Source organism: Fukomys damarensis, unplaced genomic scaffold (genome assembly GCF_012274545.1).
Source record: "Fukomys damarensis isolate Sample0158 unplaced genomic scaffold, DMR_v1.0_HiC HiC_scaffold_9, whole genome shotgun sequence".
NCBI lineage: Eukaryota > Metazoa > Chordata > Mammalia > Rodentia > Bathyergidae > Fukomys > Fukomys damarensis.
This window is the reverse complement of record NW_022900921.1, coordinates 6618270-6636225: the sequence shown is the minus strand read 5'-3', so window position 1 is coordinate 6636225 and position 17956 is coordinate 6618270. Positions and strand designations below refer to the sequence as shown.

Genomic DNA, 17956 nt, shown 5'->3' with positions numbered 1-17956 from the left:
CCTACAGATAGGGCACATGCATTTATGACCTGACCTGGGTGTTTTTAAAAATGCAAATCCATCAGGCAATGAATTAAATATATTCCTTTTTACTGTATGAGTCACCAAGGAAACCTTTTTCTTCTGTTACAGTAGCTATGTAAATTCATCCAGTTTGTGTTGTGGCTTCATCGTGTAATAGCTTTATGATATTGGTCAAACTAATTCATTTCTGTGTCCTCAATTGACAGATCTTTAAATATATGTAAAGTGTTAACCACAGTGTCTAACCGGTTCTTAGCAAGCATTTACCCAATATTAGTTGCTGATATAAATTGCTATATTTTGTGATATAGATGTTTCTCCTTCATATAACGTCACCAAGACGTATTTCCACAGTAGACTAGATGTTTAGTCTGCTTTAGTTAAGAACGGAAGGGTTTTTAAGTCTTTTACAATATCTCTTTAAACTGTCTTGTTAACTATAAATATTGTAATTATCACTTTTATTAATGCCACTTATGCAGTGCTGTCCCAAACTCTAAGGCAGACATTGATCCAAGTACTGTACCTTACATATATGACGTGACTGAACCCTTAACACTCTGAGTCAAGTAATACTACTCTTGCCACTTCACAGGTGAGGGGGAAAAAATGATGCACAGGAAGGTTTAGAGCATTATTCCAAGGGCTGGTAAATTCCAGAGACGGAACCCATACCCAGGCCTTGCGCCTGGAGGAACGTGCACCTCATCTATGCATGCTGCTGCCTCTCACAAGGAAAGGTAAACACCGGAGCTGATGGAAATGCAGCTGCAGTCACTAACACCCACCCAGGGCAGAACACCAACCCACCTGAAGGATCTACTTGTGACCATGATGTCATTTCCATCACTCTCTGGGAGATGACTATTAAGATTCATTCATTCATCGGTCCATTCCTTCAAGAACCAGTCTCTTTAGCCAAGGTACTCAGTAAAGAAAACAGTACTCAGGACCGGAGATTTAGCTCAGTGGTTCGGTGGCCTGCCTTGCAAGCGCAAGGACCCAAGTTCAATCCCCAGTACCAAAAAAAATGAAAGAAAGAAAAGAAAAAGAAAACAGTACTCCAAACAGTACTCCTTCCCAGGATATGTACCCTTGTGGAGGGAACAGATTTTAAACAAAATACACAATAAAATTATACAGTATGTTAAAGGACAATATATGATGTGAAGCAAACGGTGCACAGAAGGAAACTGAACAGCACATGAATATGTGAGGGGTGGTTGGATTTTAAATGAAGTAGTTAGGGGAAGAGGCATATGTGGAGAAATCTGGAGGAAATGGGAGTAAACAGTATGGGTATGAGGACAGTGAGGATTCCAAGCAGAGAGAACAGCCAAAGGCCTAGCAGGAAGGCTGCTGTGTCCCAAGCCGAGTGAGACGTGAGAGCAGAGTTGTGCAGGGACATGGTACACATCATGTAGGGCTCCTGCAGACCTTCCTGAGGACTCTGTGGCTTCAGGGTTAGATGGACAGTCGCTCTGGTGTTTTAAACAGGGCTGGTGACATCATTTGGTTGGCAAATGGAAAGCATCGTTGATGCTTTCAAACTAGGATGTAAAATGAGCCTAGAAGCAGACTGGCAGGTAGGAGGTGGCTGTGCCAGCCAAGGGAAGATACGATGTGGACCGGGATTAGGCTGGGATCGGGAGAGGTGGTGCATAGCAGCCAGTGTGCAGCTATATGCTGAAAATGGAGCCAATACCAATTTTTGGAAGATTAGATATCAGGTATGGGAGAAACAGGAGCCCCAAAAATGACTTAAGGGATTTGTCTTAACCAAGTGAAAGGACAGGGTTACCATCCACCGAGATGTGGACAAAGATAGACACTTGAGATATGGCCGGGAAGGGGAGAGCACACCAGACCAGCTGGATGTGTCTGATAGAGCTGTTGGCCATCCAAATGTGTATGTTAAATGGAAAGATAGATACTGGAGCACATTCCATGCTATGGCAAAGATTCTAGTAAATGTCATAAGAGATGAATGCAGATAGAAAAGAGAAGTAGTGAGAAGAGTAAACTGTGTATTGCTTGGTCAGAAAGAAAGTGTCAAGGAAGACAGTAGCCCATTGAGGGTTAATGTGACAAAGTGGTTAATGAGGAACGATGTGTGTGTGTGTGTGTGTGTGTGTGTGTGTGTGTGTATATATATATATATATATATCCCAAAGGTAGGCAATATTTCAAGAGAAAGGGAATGTCAAGTCTCAGATGCTATGCTGCACTGCAGAAGGTGAGGGTGAGAAGAATAATGTTCAAGATGGTGAGTGAGAGCCTCATCAGGGTAGGTCCCACAGCGAATCAGAGAAGTACTCGAGACAGTAAGAGGTTCTTCAAGATGGAACAACAGCAGCATTGTCCCTGCCCATGGAAAATACCTAACAGATAAAAGAAAATGGGTGTTTCAGGACAGATGGGAAGAACTACTGGACCCGTGTGCATAGGCAAGAGGAAAGGGTCTCAGGCACTGGAGAAGGCACAGGTCTTGGCTAAAACTGCACACATCACACATCAAAAAAGGAGATCCAGGGCAAGGGATTTAGCTCAGTGGTATTGCCAGCTGCCTCGCAAGTGCCAGGACCTGAGTTTGATCTCCAGTAGCAAAAGAAAAAAGAAAAAGAAAAGAAAGGAAGGAGATCCAGGGTGAATCTCAGCGCACTGTATATCTCGGAACTTTGGGGGTGCTTGAAAAGTACTTGGCATAGTACCTCACACAGGATGAAGGCTCAATTAGCTGCTGCTGCTGCTGCTGCTGCTGTTTTAAGACAAAATAGACTTGAACAGTTTTGCTAACAACAAAAAAGAAACTTTCAGCCTATATCCTTCCTTCAAGGTCTACAGCATGATGTTTTTCTAAAAGTTGAATTAATCCTCCAGCCTTTGCCAAATTTTCCAACAGGGCACACACTTTTGTGTGTATTTTGCACACACTTTTCCTAGAACATGGCATGGGCCTCTCAGGAAGGTAAATATCCTAGAGAACTAAGCTGCCTGAAAAGATAAACTGCTTAGTGGATTAAAATTCCATATTTTATATAACCTGATGGCATAAACATCATAGTTCTGCTTGTTGTATGTCTTATAACTCTCTCCAGGATATCTCCTGCCACTCCTTTTGTGCTTTTCTATCTTCACCTTCTTTCTTCCAGTGGTGGTGACACAGACACAAAAATCTTGTCCTCCAGCAGCATTGTTCCTGGTCTCCAGGAGATGAACCGTGATAATATCGCTTCTCACTGAGACACAGGGGTTGTGACAATGTGCAAGGGTTTGGAATGCCTGAAGGCTAGTCCTCAGAATTGCTTATTTTTGACTCGCATTCACTCTTTTTACTGACTTGAGTTGGTTAGATTGCCCTGCCTTCTCGTTTCCTAGTTCATTTCAGTTGCTATAGTGATTAGCACATAATAAGCATTCAATACATGCTGAATCACTAAAATCTTGATACAAATTTAATAGTTTCCTTGTAAAATTTCCAACACAATGTGAGTCCATATGCTGTGTAGACTGGAAGGTTCCATGACTCGAATCCAGCCATGTAGAATGTCTCTGTCCCCCGCACTTCGAATAGAGCACAAAGTCAGTGTTGTCTGAGTTCTTATACGTGTTGTAGCAGGAGAAGGGTGCACGAATGAGAGGGAGGAATTCAGAGGAGCCTTATTAGGTAAGAGTGGATCCTCAGCCTGGGTCAACATGCTTGTATTCCAGACGTGTCTTTCCCATCATCAGACTTTGCTTTTCACCATGTCTCCTCATGATCGCGGTCACGCTTTCTCAGGACCACTTGTTGGACACTTCCGTAGGTTCCTCCCTGAGCTCCATGGAAGGGATGTTGATGCCCATGTGGCACAGAGAAGAGGGCATCCAAGATGCGTGCCGATCCGAAAGCTGACTGACCAGGGAGGGTGAGAGACGTAGGGCTGATCGAAGGAGACGCAGCTCCAAGGCAGGGACAGCTGCCATCTGCAAAGGGGAAGTGGAGTTTTTATTTAGTTCTACAAGAAAAAGTTAAATGGTAGAGTGTACCAGAATACAAATCTCAGTGTAATGTAAACATCTACAGAAACCGAGGGCAACTTGGTAATACAGTGAATTCTTCAAAGACAGTATTTAAAGAAGGTCTGGGTACTTGTCAGTAATATCAGTGAAAGGATATTTGAGTCAAGGAAGTGATGAGTTAAGTTCTTTCAGATACTGCAATGTGAAAAGACCAAGTATTCAAGAAACATGCACATAAATCTGCAAGATAGTAAATTACCAGGAGGATTATAATAAGAACTATTATTTATTAATTACTGAATACACATGAGCTATAATATGAAGCCCTAAACATTAACTAACATCATTTTTATAACAACTTTATGAGGGACATATTGTCCTTATACTCATTTTAAAGATAAGGAAAATGAGTTCAGGTAGCTGTCGAGTCCCTCTTAGAGCTGGTTCTGGCTCCAGGGTCTGCGCTATTAACCATGAAACTGCCGGGGATTTAGCTCAGTGGTTCTGTGGCCTGCCTTGCAAGCGCAAGGACCTGAGTTCAATCCCCAGTACCAAAACAAACAAACAAACAAAAAACACATGAAATTAATTGCCTCTGCCTATGAAAGAAAATAATTAGTTCCTAAGAGTAGCAATGTTCTTACTTTTAAATTGGAAAGATCGAAAGGCCTCTCTGCAAGGAGATGTTTTGGATAGGACCTGGAGAGTAGGAACTAGATAGCTGTGGAGTGGATGATGGGAAAGCCTTTCAGGAAAGGAAGCATCAACAGGACACGGAGTGAGTGGTGTTCTCACAAAGAGCCAGCAGGAGGCATTTGTAGTGAGAGCAAATTGAAGGGGAAGGAACGCGATTTACAGTAAGGACAGAGCTCTGGGCTGGGGTCAGGTGGAAGGCAGGGCTGATAATCCAAGTGCGGTGAGAAGGTCTCTGACAGGTGGGTCCCAATTGGATCCTGCAGGCTTCAAGCCGCCCGCGTCAGCTAGTGACTTGACCCTCTTTAAACGTAATGTTTTAACACTATGATGTGATTTCAAGCACATTTGTCACAATTCAATTGTAGAGGCCTAGAGGGCGCAGTGCTTGCCGCCATTTGCAGCCAGTGGAACGGAAGCCCGCATACGTCAGATATCACATGACTACTGCGAGACGTACTTAAACCTACCTGAATACTTCTGCACATTATCTGTATCACGTGTTCTGTGCATGGCACAAGAAAATTCCTATTGACTCAGTGCTGCCCTGAAAACCAAAAGGTTAGACACGGTGGTCTACGAGATAGTAGAAAGGATGAGTAATATCATTACCCTGTGTTACCGATAAATGAGAGAACTAGTTGAACATAATCCATTTCTCTGAGTTTTTTTAGAAGGCTCTTGTGATAGTCAATGCAAAATTAAGAAAGTAACCATTACTCCCACCGACCAGGGGTGTATGGTACTGTGACATAACCAAGCCAAAGCTGACTGGTGTTACACACGAGTTACAAAGGGTCTCTGAATTGCTGGGAAAGAGTGGAGTAGGTAAAAATGAAAGAGGCAAGTAGTGTGGCAGGTGGGAGACCTCAAAGGCTTATTTGACTGGCCATAGAAGGAAGTGAAGAATTAGGATGGACCAGATCACAGAGGGCCTTGTGGTATTTTAAGATTTTTAGATTTAATCCTCAATGTGTTATGAAAGCCAAGGGTCAACAAGAAACTCTTTTTTGAAAGTGATAGTTTTACTTGGCAAACTGTAAAGCAATCTCAAATATATTTTACATTAAAAACAAAGGAACTTTTAAAACCCAGAAGACTGAAAGTTACAGGCATCCCAACTCTTCACTCCTAAATTCCACAGCACATCTTTCTTAAGTAAAAAGCTATTCCACTAAGTAGTCATAACATCATTATGACAGCTTACAAAATTCTTCAAAAGTGAGACAGTGTTTCAAATTTTAAAATATTTGGATGTGAAGACATTTATTCCAAAAAGTTATTCTTATAAGAAAGACAGCCTCACTTATAACAAAGATTTATTTAAAACCCTATATATTTAATAAGCAATAGTTTTATTTAACCCTAGTTTTTTGGGACTGTGAGTTTCCACCCAAATCATGTAATTTTAGGACTCTAAATGTATTCTTTGTTTTGTTTTGTTTTGTTGTACTGGGGATGGAACTCAGGACCTTGTTCTTTCAAGGCAGGTGGTAGAATCACTGCTCCAAATCCCTGGCCACAGTACTCTAATACTTGATGGAAGGGCACTACTCTAAAGAGCAGGGAGTGAAAGTGACATTTTTAATGTCTATCTCAGTATGCTATCATTATCTGTGTCCCTTTGGAAAAGATGAAAGATTTGCCTTTACTTCCAGTGGCAACAAAAGAATCAAGATAGCCCACATCCTACCAAGAACTGCCATTTCTCCTATTAATCTATTTTAATAGACCAGACTAAGTAGCACTCCATCAACTTGTTCATCTCTGTGAACCTTCCACAGGTCTTCAGTTGGCATGGTTAATGTCCAGATATCCATCTTACCCATGTAAAACGTGGCTAAAGCTAGACATAATTTAGCATCCTGGACTTACTCATGAGACCCCCTTTAAAGTCAGGATGGCATTTATGGGCCCAATGGGAATACTGCGTATGACAGTTTAATACGGCTGCTGTCTTCGGGCAATGTATTTTCAGACATTTGTATCAATGCTGTCCCTTTCTACTTTCCAAAATGCTACAGTGACATATGTTTACATGAGCCCTGAGAAAGTCCCAGAATACAGGAGAAAGAAGGATAAGAAATCAACCATTATTCTGTTTCCTACCAGATTTCATAAATGTAGTGCAACATAATGATTCAGTAAATGCAGATGCATTTAAAATTTACATGTGAGTTAGAGCTTCACCTTTTATCTTGTAATCCAGGGACTATATTCCATTTCATCAGGAATTCTAGACCCGCCTTGTCTGGTATCACCTTCCCTCTATTCATGTGCCTTCTCTAGTATGCAGACCTGTATTTCCAACGCCTTGTGGGCCAACACCTGATGCTTATGTCAGAAACTGTTCACTGGCGAACTCCTCTAAGCGTTCCACCGGAGTATCAAACCTCCATGTGGGTCTGACTGCTGTAATTAATTATGCCTGTCTCTTCCTTGAATTTAGAAATGGGGAGAAACAGAGGAATAAGAAGAGATCCAAAATACTAGCATTATTTTTGGTGAAATTTTAGTGGAAGAATCAATCCTGGGGCCATTTCCAAGTTGAAATTTCTAAAGTCCGCATACATCCCGAATTCTACCTAACTGCCATTTTCTTTTCCTTGTCTCAACAAGAAATAAAATCTTTTTTTTTTTTGAAGTGAGAAAATACTGAGAGAAACAGGATAGAAACTTCCTCCCACACAAATCACTTCAGTTCTTATTTTAAAAGTCAGCAGTCTTGCAGGAAAATAGAGAAAAATGCTCCTAGGCGATGGTTACGTTGAACTCAGAACCTGCTCCAAACTGGACCCAAGTGGCCCTCTCTGCCAGTGGCCGGTGTTATCCTCCGTGCAGATGTGGGGACTAGAAGCCGAAAGTCAGCCCCACATCCAGTGAGGTGCTGACCCTTAGAGATTACTGCTGGAGATGTCTTCATGCCCCTTTTCTCTGTGATCTCCCTTGTTGCAAAAGCACTTGCAGTTCTCGTCCCCTCCTATCTGTCCAACTGTGAAAAGCAGTTTAGAGCCAGGTTAGGAATCATGAATTCCCAGTGGCTCTATCATTTCATTGGCTGACCTGACCTTAGGCAAATCATTTATACTTTCCCAGTCCTAGTTTCTGTGCAAAATGGACATAACAGCAGTACTTACATAAGACAGCAGTGAACATTAAATGAGATCAGGCAGATACAGTCTCTAGCCTATTACTAGGAATAGGGTAGAAGCCCCCTTTGAAATATATCATTGACTATTTTTACGTATAGTTACCCTGTTGTGCTATAGAAAAACCAGAAGAGAGTTCTCCTTTCTAACTGCTTTGGTGTCCTTTAATGTTTTCGTATCTCCCCTCCCTACCCATCTTTCTAGTGTCTAGGAACCACTAATCCACAGATAACTTTCATTTCCATCCTATGGCAGCTAATGATAGAATTTCAGCCTTTTTCATGGCCGAATAATAGCCCATTGTTTGTATATTTGTATATTAGGAATAGTGCAGCAAAAAATGCGAAAATGCAAGTATCTCTTTGGTGTAATGATTTCACCTTTTTCTGGAATAGAACCAGTAGTAGAATTGCTGGACCATACAGTACTTTTAAGTCTTGAGGAATCTGTATGCTGTTTTTTACAATGACTGAATTAATTCACTTTTCCATCAATAGTGTATAAAAATCCCTTTCTCTAAATCTTTGCTAAATTTTGTTTTTCTTTTTAATAACAGCCTTTCTGAATGGACTTGATACATCCATCTAGTTTTAATTTCCTTGATGATTAATGAGATTCAGCATCTTTTCATACACATGATCATTTTTATGTATTCCTTTGAAAAAATGTCTATTTCCTTAGCCCATTTTAATTTCTAGATATCAGTCCTTTCTCAGATGAATAGTATGTAAATTTTCTTTCCCATCCTACAGACTTTCTCTTTATCCTGTTAATTAGTTCCTTGGATGTGCAGAAGCATTTCAGTTTGATATAATCCCACTTGTACCATGAAACAGTCCCTTTAACACTCCCCTTAAGATGGGTCTGGAGGGGATGAGCTCTGAACTTTCGTCTCTCTGAAAAGAGTCTCTGTATTACTGAAGAACAGCCCGCCCACGTAAAGTCTTCCTTGTTGGCAGAATGTTGTTCCTTTAACCCACTTAAGCCCTAGCTGTAACTTACTTTTCACCATTTGTATTTCTTTTATTTTTAATTGGTACATATAGCAAAACTTATATAGATTAGTGGGATACCATGTTATGTTTTCATACATGTATACCTTGCATAAAGCTAAAATCAACTCAAGCCTATTTATCTCATATTTTCTACCAATGGTTTCATAGTTTCTGGCCTTACATTTAAATTTTTAATTCCTTTTGATATGATTAAAATAAGTGGGAGAGAAAAAAGTCCAGTATCACTTTTCTGCAGGTACCTAATATTCCCCAAATCACATACTGAAATGATTATCTTTTCTCCACTATATGTTCTTAGTGCCTCATATTTTTTTGCAATATTTTTTGAGGTCAAATAGTTCAATGACTCCTGCTTTGTTCTCATTGCTCAAGATTCACTTGGTCATCTGAAGTATTTATAGTTTCATATCGGTTTCAGGAAATTGGAATGGGCAAATGCTATTTTGAAAAGACTCCAAAAGCACTGGGGAAGAAAAGCAAAGTTGAAAATCGGGATTGTACAAAATGGAAATGTTTCTTCACAGCAAAGGAAACAATGAAATGAAATGTATAAAATCAGAAAATAATTTCAAGCTATACTTCTGACAAGATATGGATAGTCAGAATATATATATAAGGAACTCCAAGACTCAAGAGTAGAAATCAAGCAGCCCAATTAAAATTCCAGCAGTACATCTAACATCCCAGTAGTAATGTCTATTAAAATGGATTTTTAAAAAAAAGACTGAGGACAAGGGCTAGTGAGAATGAGGAGAAAATAGAATCCTTGCACATTGTAGGGAGGTATGTAAGTTGGTATGCCCATTATGGAAATCGGTACAGAGGCTTATTTCAGAAAACTAAAGAAAACGACTATATGATTGTACAATCCCACTGCTGGCTATATGTCCAAAGGAAGCCAAAGCAGCCTATCAGAGACAGGTATATTGCCATGTTCATTACAGTCGTACTCAGAACAAAAATGGAAACCACCACAGTGTCCATCAAGTGAGAAATAAAATATGGCGGAACACTGTTCCGCCATGATGAGAATACAATTCTTTCACTGTTGTTACCAGGCGCGGAACTGGAGGTCATCATGATGCTGAGTGAAATAAGCCGCGTGTGTTCTCACTCACGTGTGGAATCTCCAGAGGTTGATCAGTGCAGGTCTGAGAATAAAGAGTGGCTGCTAGGAACAGAGAAGAGTAGGGGTGAGTAAGAGGCAGCATTCATCAAGGGGTACTGAGTTACAGTTCCATAGGAGCAAAGAACGGGAGTGCGCTACCTCACAGCAGGGTAGCGAGTGATAATCACTACGCATCCCGCAAACAAAAACAGATTCTGAAGGTTTTCACCACAAAGGAGTGACCAGTACTTGAGCAGGTAGATATGTTTCCTCGGTGTATACATATACTGAAACACAGAGCACCTTACTAATACTACGTATTTTTATGTTTCTGTTGATAGTTTCAATTTTTTCCTATTTTACATTTAAAAAAATTATCTTTCTGTAAAGATCCTGTGTGTAAAAAATAGGAAGGGATCTACAAAAAGTACTAGAAGTAAAACAGCTTAAAAGGGTAACAAATCATTACATTAATTTATAAAAATGATTGTATTACTATATCATAAATACTAAATTAATCGATTTTATTCCCAGTGCATCCCAAAAGAATAAAATATTCAAGAACAAATTAAAAGTAGAAGATCTGTAAAAGAAAATGAAACCTTACCAAGACAAATTAAATACTTAAGTAGAAAAACACCATATTCATGAGGGAGAGAAATGAATATTAATTAGCATGGTAGTTCTTCCCAAATCGATCTGTACAGTCGTTGTAATTTCTATTAAAATATTTTAGCAGGTTTTTTAGATTATAAATTGACCCTAACAAGTAGACAGAAAGGCATAAGGCCTAGTATAGTCCAAACAATTGTGGAAAACAAACTGAAGAGCTATTCTACTGTATTTTAAAACTTACTATAAAACTACAGAAATAAGGACGATGTAGTATTGATAGACAATAAGCAAAGAGACAAATGAACAGTAGGAAAAAGACAAGAATTTTAAACCCTCCTATTTATCAGGATGTCACTGAAACTCAACATAGGAAGAAAGCCACTTTAGTACATGTTGCTCAGACAGTTGAAAACTTATATACAAAAAAAAACATGTGGTCTGGCTCTATGTAAGAGCTAGAAACATAAAACTTCTAGGACAAAACATCAGAGAAAATTTTTATGACCTGAGCTTAAGCAAGGATTTCTCAGCTATGACCCTAAAAAGGACAAATTTGTTTTATAAATACTAGAATATTTTCCGCTTCAGAATACTCAAAATACATTATATAAATGAAAGAAAAGTCAGAGAAGAACACCTCAGACTCTTTGCAAAGCACAGACATGATATATAGCATGTATCCAGAATACATATAAAATATTTATATTCAAATAATAAGTCAAATGTTTTTAAATGAGCAGAAGTTCAGGGTACATATTTTATTAAAGGAAGCATACACATTGCTAATGGGCATGGAAAAATGCTGTAATAGCATTAGTCATTAGAAAAACAGAAAGCTAAAATAAGATTAGCCCTATACTCTTACTACTATAGCTATCATCACAGAATGACACCCCAAACCAATTATTGGTAAACATACAGAGAAACAAGAATACATTCATTCAGTGTTGTAAAATGAAACAATGGCTACTGTATACAAAGCAGTACTTTCTAGAATATTAAATATATACTTAGTATGTAAATCAACTCTTTAAGTAGGATTCTTACCCAAGATACATTTTCCACAAAGACTTGTAAAGGAATATGCATTGCAATTCTATTATAATGGCTTGATGTTGTAGTGAAACAGTTGTGTGTCAGGTGATGGATAACAAAATCCATACCATGGAACACTAGGCATTCGTTAAAAGAAACAACTAATTCATGCCGAATATCGATGACCCTCGGAAACGTCATGGTAAGTGAAAGAGGCCTGACACAGAATAACACATATGGTGTACTTGCATCTTATAAGGTTTTGGAACAAGGTAAACCTATACAGACAAAAAACAGAGGAGGCTTGTTTGTGGTTAGAGGGGCAAACAGGAGCAGAACTACAAACACGGAAAGGGAACTTCACAAGACTAAAGATACATTGTCAAACTGGAAAAGCTTGATGGTTTCATAACTTTGTATGTTTGATATAATCCACTCAGTATACAAATATAATGGCCAAGTTTTATGTTATATAAATTATATCTCAAGAAATCTATAAAAAAAAGAACATCAAATGGGACACCCAGTCATAGGCATCAACTCAAAATTATGACATTTCTTTTATGAGAACAGAAACAGGATAGGTTTACTAGAAAACGTGCTGACTAGAAGCAGGACAGGTTTCTGGGATGCTGGTAACACTGCATTTGTTGATCTAACTGGTGACAGTTACATGGCAAACCTTATTAAAACACAGGACTTAAAATGTGCAGACTTCCCTATAATGATGCTGTGATTTAATTAATATTTCACAGCATTAAAACAAAAAAAAATCACTCTTTTTTGAAGCAGGAATCTTACCGTGATTTATTCCTCACATTTCCTCAAAATATTAACTCTCATTATTTGAGGATGTCCATTAATGAAGCTGGTGATGATGACAGATAATACACACAGCCAAAACGAAGGAAAAAAACCTGATCAGCTCATTCTCAAATGCTCTTTTAGAAATCTATGTTCTATATTTTCCTTCACACTAGTAAGTGAACAGCAGGGACTGGGACAATGGGGCAGCACCAGACTACGGTTCTCAAGAGCCAGCCTGACTTTGGAGTTCACACAGTCTCCATGCTGCCACCATTTCCCTTACACCAAACATTGTCCTCTCAACTCTACCTACATCACCAAATTGTTGTGAAGACCACATGGGATGAAGTTTCCCAGGATGATTTCCCGGAAATTCAGTGTCATCCAAGGCCACTTCTTGGTTTTATTAAGAGCAGCAGATATGTGAGTTAGAAAAATTAGCTCTCAGAGGTACAGCTTTTCAAATTGAGGTTATAATGAGTTCCTTGGAAAACACCTTATCTTCAAATGCTATGTTTCTCCATTTGCTATAGAAATGGGTTCTCTCACAATCTGCAGACCAGGCTCGAATTTGCTATGACCCTAGTGGCAGCATAATTCTGCAGAGGAATTAGTTCCAGCCTCCACACACCAATGGATAATGCATATCTTGCCATGGATGAAACTCCATGGGCTAAGGGGGTGACAGAGGAAGCATGGCAAAAGCATTCCCTTGTGGTGATTCAGTAAATGATTTGAGAGGTAAGGAGTTAGTGTTTGGAAGCCCAGCCCCTTCGCATGAAAGTTCCCCGCCTGCCATCTTACGGAGGGTGCTCCTTTGCTGAGAATAACAATAACGTTGGTGGTAGCTAATATTTCTCAAATACTAGGAGCCATGCACTGTACCCAACATTTCTCTCCTGTTTTCTTGTAATTGATCTTCTACAGTGAAACTGCAAAGGTAAGATTTACTTAAACAAGATCAGGTCATTCCAATGTCTGTGCATCTTGAGAGTCTCTGCTGCATTTCAGAGTAAAACTGTCCTGCTCTGCTATTTGCCCACAAGGCCGGAGGTGTCTGCCTAGGTCCCTCTTGACCTTGACATGGCCCGCACTCCCCACAGCTTACCTCCCTCCAGCCGGGCTGCCTTTTCTCTTTCTCGCAGGGACACTCTCACTTTTAACTATCACGAAATGCAATCCCTTTGCTTCCTCCTTCTTCAGAAAGAAGCACTTCCTGACTGACTTCTCTGAAATGTATTCAGAACTGTTCAATCACTTGCCCAAGACACTTAGCAGCATGGCGATCATTTGAATGTAAAACTTTCCAAAATGAGGACTGAAAAAAAGTGTCATTGAAGTGATCAAAATATGGCTTTATCTTTTTCCTAACAAGTTAAATGGAAAAGATCTCAGTTTTCAGTTCAAGCTAAAATCCTTTTGACTCAGGTTTCTTTTTGAGTCCAGAAAGAACTAAAATTCTTATAATTAAGTAAGACCACATTAAAGTGAGAGAAGAGAAAAAGTTAAGAAAAGAGATGAAAGTGAAGAAAATTTTATATCTTGCACCTGTCAGGACAGCTGTATTATTTCTTTCTCATTAAATTCATTGTTGGTCTAATGCCAGCTCACTCCATCAAGCGGGGCCTCTTAGACATCGGAAACCACATCCACATAGTACTTAATAACAAACGATAGCGGCAGAAATGAAATTTCCACTGAGAAATACTTAGAAACTTCCTAGTTGAAGTTTTCTAGGAGCAGAGGGTCACCCGCTAAGATAATTGCTAATTAAGACTGGCCAGCAGTCCAGGCAAGAAGCCACACCTGGACCCCCATGTTGCTGCGGATCGGCCACTGATTAGATTCGATTAGATTCCTGATTCTTGATTAAATGTCACCAAAATGATTAACTGATTATTCCTCAGACCTTTCTACGAGAGCTCCCACTTCAGCATTCTCAGGTACGGCCCGTGAATTTCATAATTCTTTTTGGCATAAAGCCAGCTTGGAGAAAGTCTCCAGACTATTTTTTCTTTCTTTTCTAGCAGCCTTCTTCAGCTGCTGCTCAACTAGGCTAATCTTTCTAAGCTAAAGACACAACTTGGTTGATAGACTAGTCCCTCAGTCGCCTTAGCTGTCTCTAAAAATATTCAGGTAACAATGCTTTTGACAGATAATATATACTGCAAATTATGAGAAATCTGGGAGACAGAACAGTTAGGCTTCAAGGATCACACTCTAGCTCTTACAGCAGTGCCACCTGGGGCAAGGACTTCACCGCTCTTTCATATCTCTCATCTATAAATGGAGAATAACAGTATCTGTCTTTAAATGAAATTACGAATGTTTTCTCTATCATAAATATTTCTTAAATGAGCCCAATAAAGATTACAGACAACATCCTCTGCCCACACTTAACCTCTCCCAGTAAACTGCCTAGGAGTATGTGCATTTTCTTCCTAAAGGGAGTTCTGAAAAAGCAGAGATCTTCCTAGCCTGACATGAACTAACTCTGATAATTCACCCTAGTTAATCCTGAAAAATGTGAGTTTTATCAACTGGAGGCACAGTAGGAGGAACTACTAATCAGGAAGTCTTTGCTGATGCGCTGCTCTATGTACTCTCTCTATATAAATTCATTTAATCCCCCTAGTCCCAGTGAAAGCACTCCTAAGACTGGCAGGGCAGCAGGCAAACTCCAGCCATAGTCATCTGACCCCAGAGCGAGTCGACGTAAGCCTCTCCTTGAGTCCTTATGTTCCCATCCACCCAGGCAAGCCCTGTACTTCAGATATTTTAGGCATCCTCTAAAAACATTATCATTTTCCCCTTCCCGGGTTTCTACCAGCATAGTAGGTCATAAACATGACATTATTCTATATTTTTTAAAAAATGAAAGGACAACAATAAAACAACTCACTTTAAGCCATTTTCCTCTATCAACCATCACTCCAGGAAGAATTTTCTGCAATAGCCCCTCCTTTGAAACGCTCTCCACTTCTCTCTTCGGCCCCCTGCATCAGTCAGCTTTCCTGTCGCTAAGACAAAAAACTCCACATCCCTACCTAAAAGGGGAGAGGTGTAATTTGGCTCACACTCAGCCCCCAGTTGTCCGGTTTCAAGACCAAAATAACATGGAACAAAGGTGCTTAGTTCCTGGCAGCTGAGAAGCAGAGCAGGGGAAGAGGGGCACAGCAGAGGGGGCCAGTGAGCGAGGACCCCCAAGGCCACACCTGGAAGTGTGCTCCACCCTTCCCCAGTGCCGATCACCAAAACCGCCCCCCGACTCCAGGCAGGCCCCCTTCCAGACCTTGTAACCAATCTTACATTTAAGATCACTATTGCCTGGTTCAGGCTGCTAAACATGGCGTTTCATTCTCCTCTCTCATCTTGTATCATCAGTGGCATTTGAGACCTACTGGGACCCACTGCTTGTGCTTCTACCCTGTGCTGCTGCTCTATCTCCTCCCGACTCTCAAAATGTGGTGTAAGCCATTCTTGGTCCTCTTTATTTTCTTCTCTAGATGCAGTCTCCTGCAGATTCCATCTATATTAGTGTATACACATCATCTCACCTACATGATGATAACTGCTAAATGTCTCTTTCCGTCCAAACCTCCTTCCCAACTCTTAAACTGTGTCCTGCTATTCTGGGAGGTTCCAGAATTCTTCCTGTCTTTTTCTGTGCACCCTGAGTTGACTGCCCCTAGTGCAGCTCCTGTGCAGCTCACCATATTATATTAGAAAAGCTCATAAGCCATTTTTCTGGGGTCTTCCGGGTTCACTGAAGACCATTCATGAATTAAGGAGTCCCCAGCCTAGAAATGGCAACTGTTCTCTATAGTTGAAGGGAACGAAAAGGAGCACAGCCCCTACGGAAAGGGTATGGAGGTTTCTCAAAAAACGAATAGAACTACCACACAGTCCCAGCTGTCTCTGAGTATACAGCCAAAGGGACTAAAACCCATATATCCATGAAACCTGCACTTCCGTGTTTACTGCAGCACTGACCACAAAAGCCACGACTCCACTGGTGAGTGGATCCCAACAGTGTAGTACAGTGGGATAATGTTCAACCTTAAAAATTAAATCCTGTCATTAGCGGCAAGAAGGAAGGAAGGAACTAGAAAACATCATGTTACCTGAAATAGGGCAGTGCAGAAAGGCAAATACCACATCTTCTTATTCGTATGTGTTGGTGTCACAGAAGTGGAGAGCACACACTGCATCCAGATCTTGCATTATCACAGTTTTTGTCATAATTATAGCCATCAGGTGTCAATTATAAAGGAGAGCCCCTAGCCTGGGGAAGAGAAGGCGAGAAAGTAGGATCTCAGCTTAGAAAGACAGGTTTGCTCATGATCACGTGTAAGTTTGGATGTCCACTTAGTGTTTTACATTTTTAAAAAGTGTCACTTTTCTTATATAACTGTTCCATAACTCATATCCCCTAATGGTGAAGGATCAAAAGAATGGTGCAATCCTTACAGCAGGCAAGGAATCCTTACTAAGCTGGCACACAAGCTCTTGTATCTCAGGCAACATCAAGAGTATTCGATTCCAGAAGGCAACCTCCTTGCCTGAAATAGCAGACATGTACATGAACTAGAGTCTTGTACAATTAAAGGCATTTGTTTCCAACTCCTAACTTTTTAAACGTTTCTTCTAAAGTTTTAAGAAACAGAAAATGAGAAGAATCGTGTTGACTATGAGGCACCTTATAGTATGTTCCCCGTCTCCTTTCACTGGAAGTTTATATGCCTTCAACAAGGGGAAGGTCAAAGCATGAATGTCAAGGTGACTACTAGGTAATTGAACCTTGAAAATTGCAGAAGCATGAGGCATTGTGAAATTAAGTTTATGTTGCAGAGATTGATACACAGGTTTTTCCTAGGAATGAAACTGACGGAAATGAGGCTGAATGACTAGATAAAAAGCACGGCCAAGACATGGAGTTTCAGAGAACGGAAAAATGGTTCACTGGAAGAGGTGTAGATTTTGCTTCTCTGAGAGTCACAACGTACTGTCATTGTGGTAGGGTTCTTGAAGTTTTCTCCTTGATCGTTATTGAGCTGTGTGCTAGGTCTTACCATCATGTCTATTTTATATAACAGCTAAGGGAGTTTGTGTTCCTTGTCTAGTGGAACAGATTCTCAACTCTTTCCATGGCATACAAATTTTCTTTGTCGATAGGGGAAAGTAATTTTCTTGCTGGAAAGACATGCACACCCACGTGCTCGGTATCTCCAGGGAAAATACAGATAAATAATGGAAACATACACGTGATGTAAAATATTAAAATGTAAAAAGTGGACACCTAGGAAATGGGGGATTTCCGTGATGTGACCTGACGGGAGGGCCTGGGAAGAATGAAGGTTCAAACTATCTGTCTTGCAGTACAGACTGAGAGAGTATAAAATGTAGGATTCTGATTACAATGTGCAATGTATGTGACTCTCCTGGCGCAATTCCTTCCAAAGGATACTGTATTTCAAGCAAAAAAAAAAAAAAAAAAAAAAACACAC

The 17956-nt window shown here is 40.1% G+C and overlaps 2 long non-coding RNA genes across 8 annotated transcripts in view; one reads left to right on the top strand and one right to left on the bottom strand.

Annotated features, from left to right (window-relative positions):
• LOC104873147 overlaps positions 1-17956 on the top strand; it is a 241450-nt gene that overhangs the window by 205926 nt on the left and 17568 nt on the right. The window lies entirely within an intron of this gene.
• The window catches only part of LOC104873146, a 16287-nt gene continuing 933 nt past the window's right edge, over positions 2603-17956 (bottom strand). The window contains exons 2-3 of the long non-coding RNA XR_783376.2: positions 16574-16734; positions 2603-3990 (exon numbers count right to left, since the gene is read on the bottom strand). This is a non-coding gene — a long non-coding RNA (uncharacterized LOC104873146). The remainder of the gene's footprint in view (positions 3991-16573; positions 16735-17956) is intronic.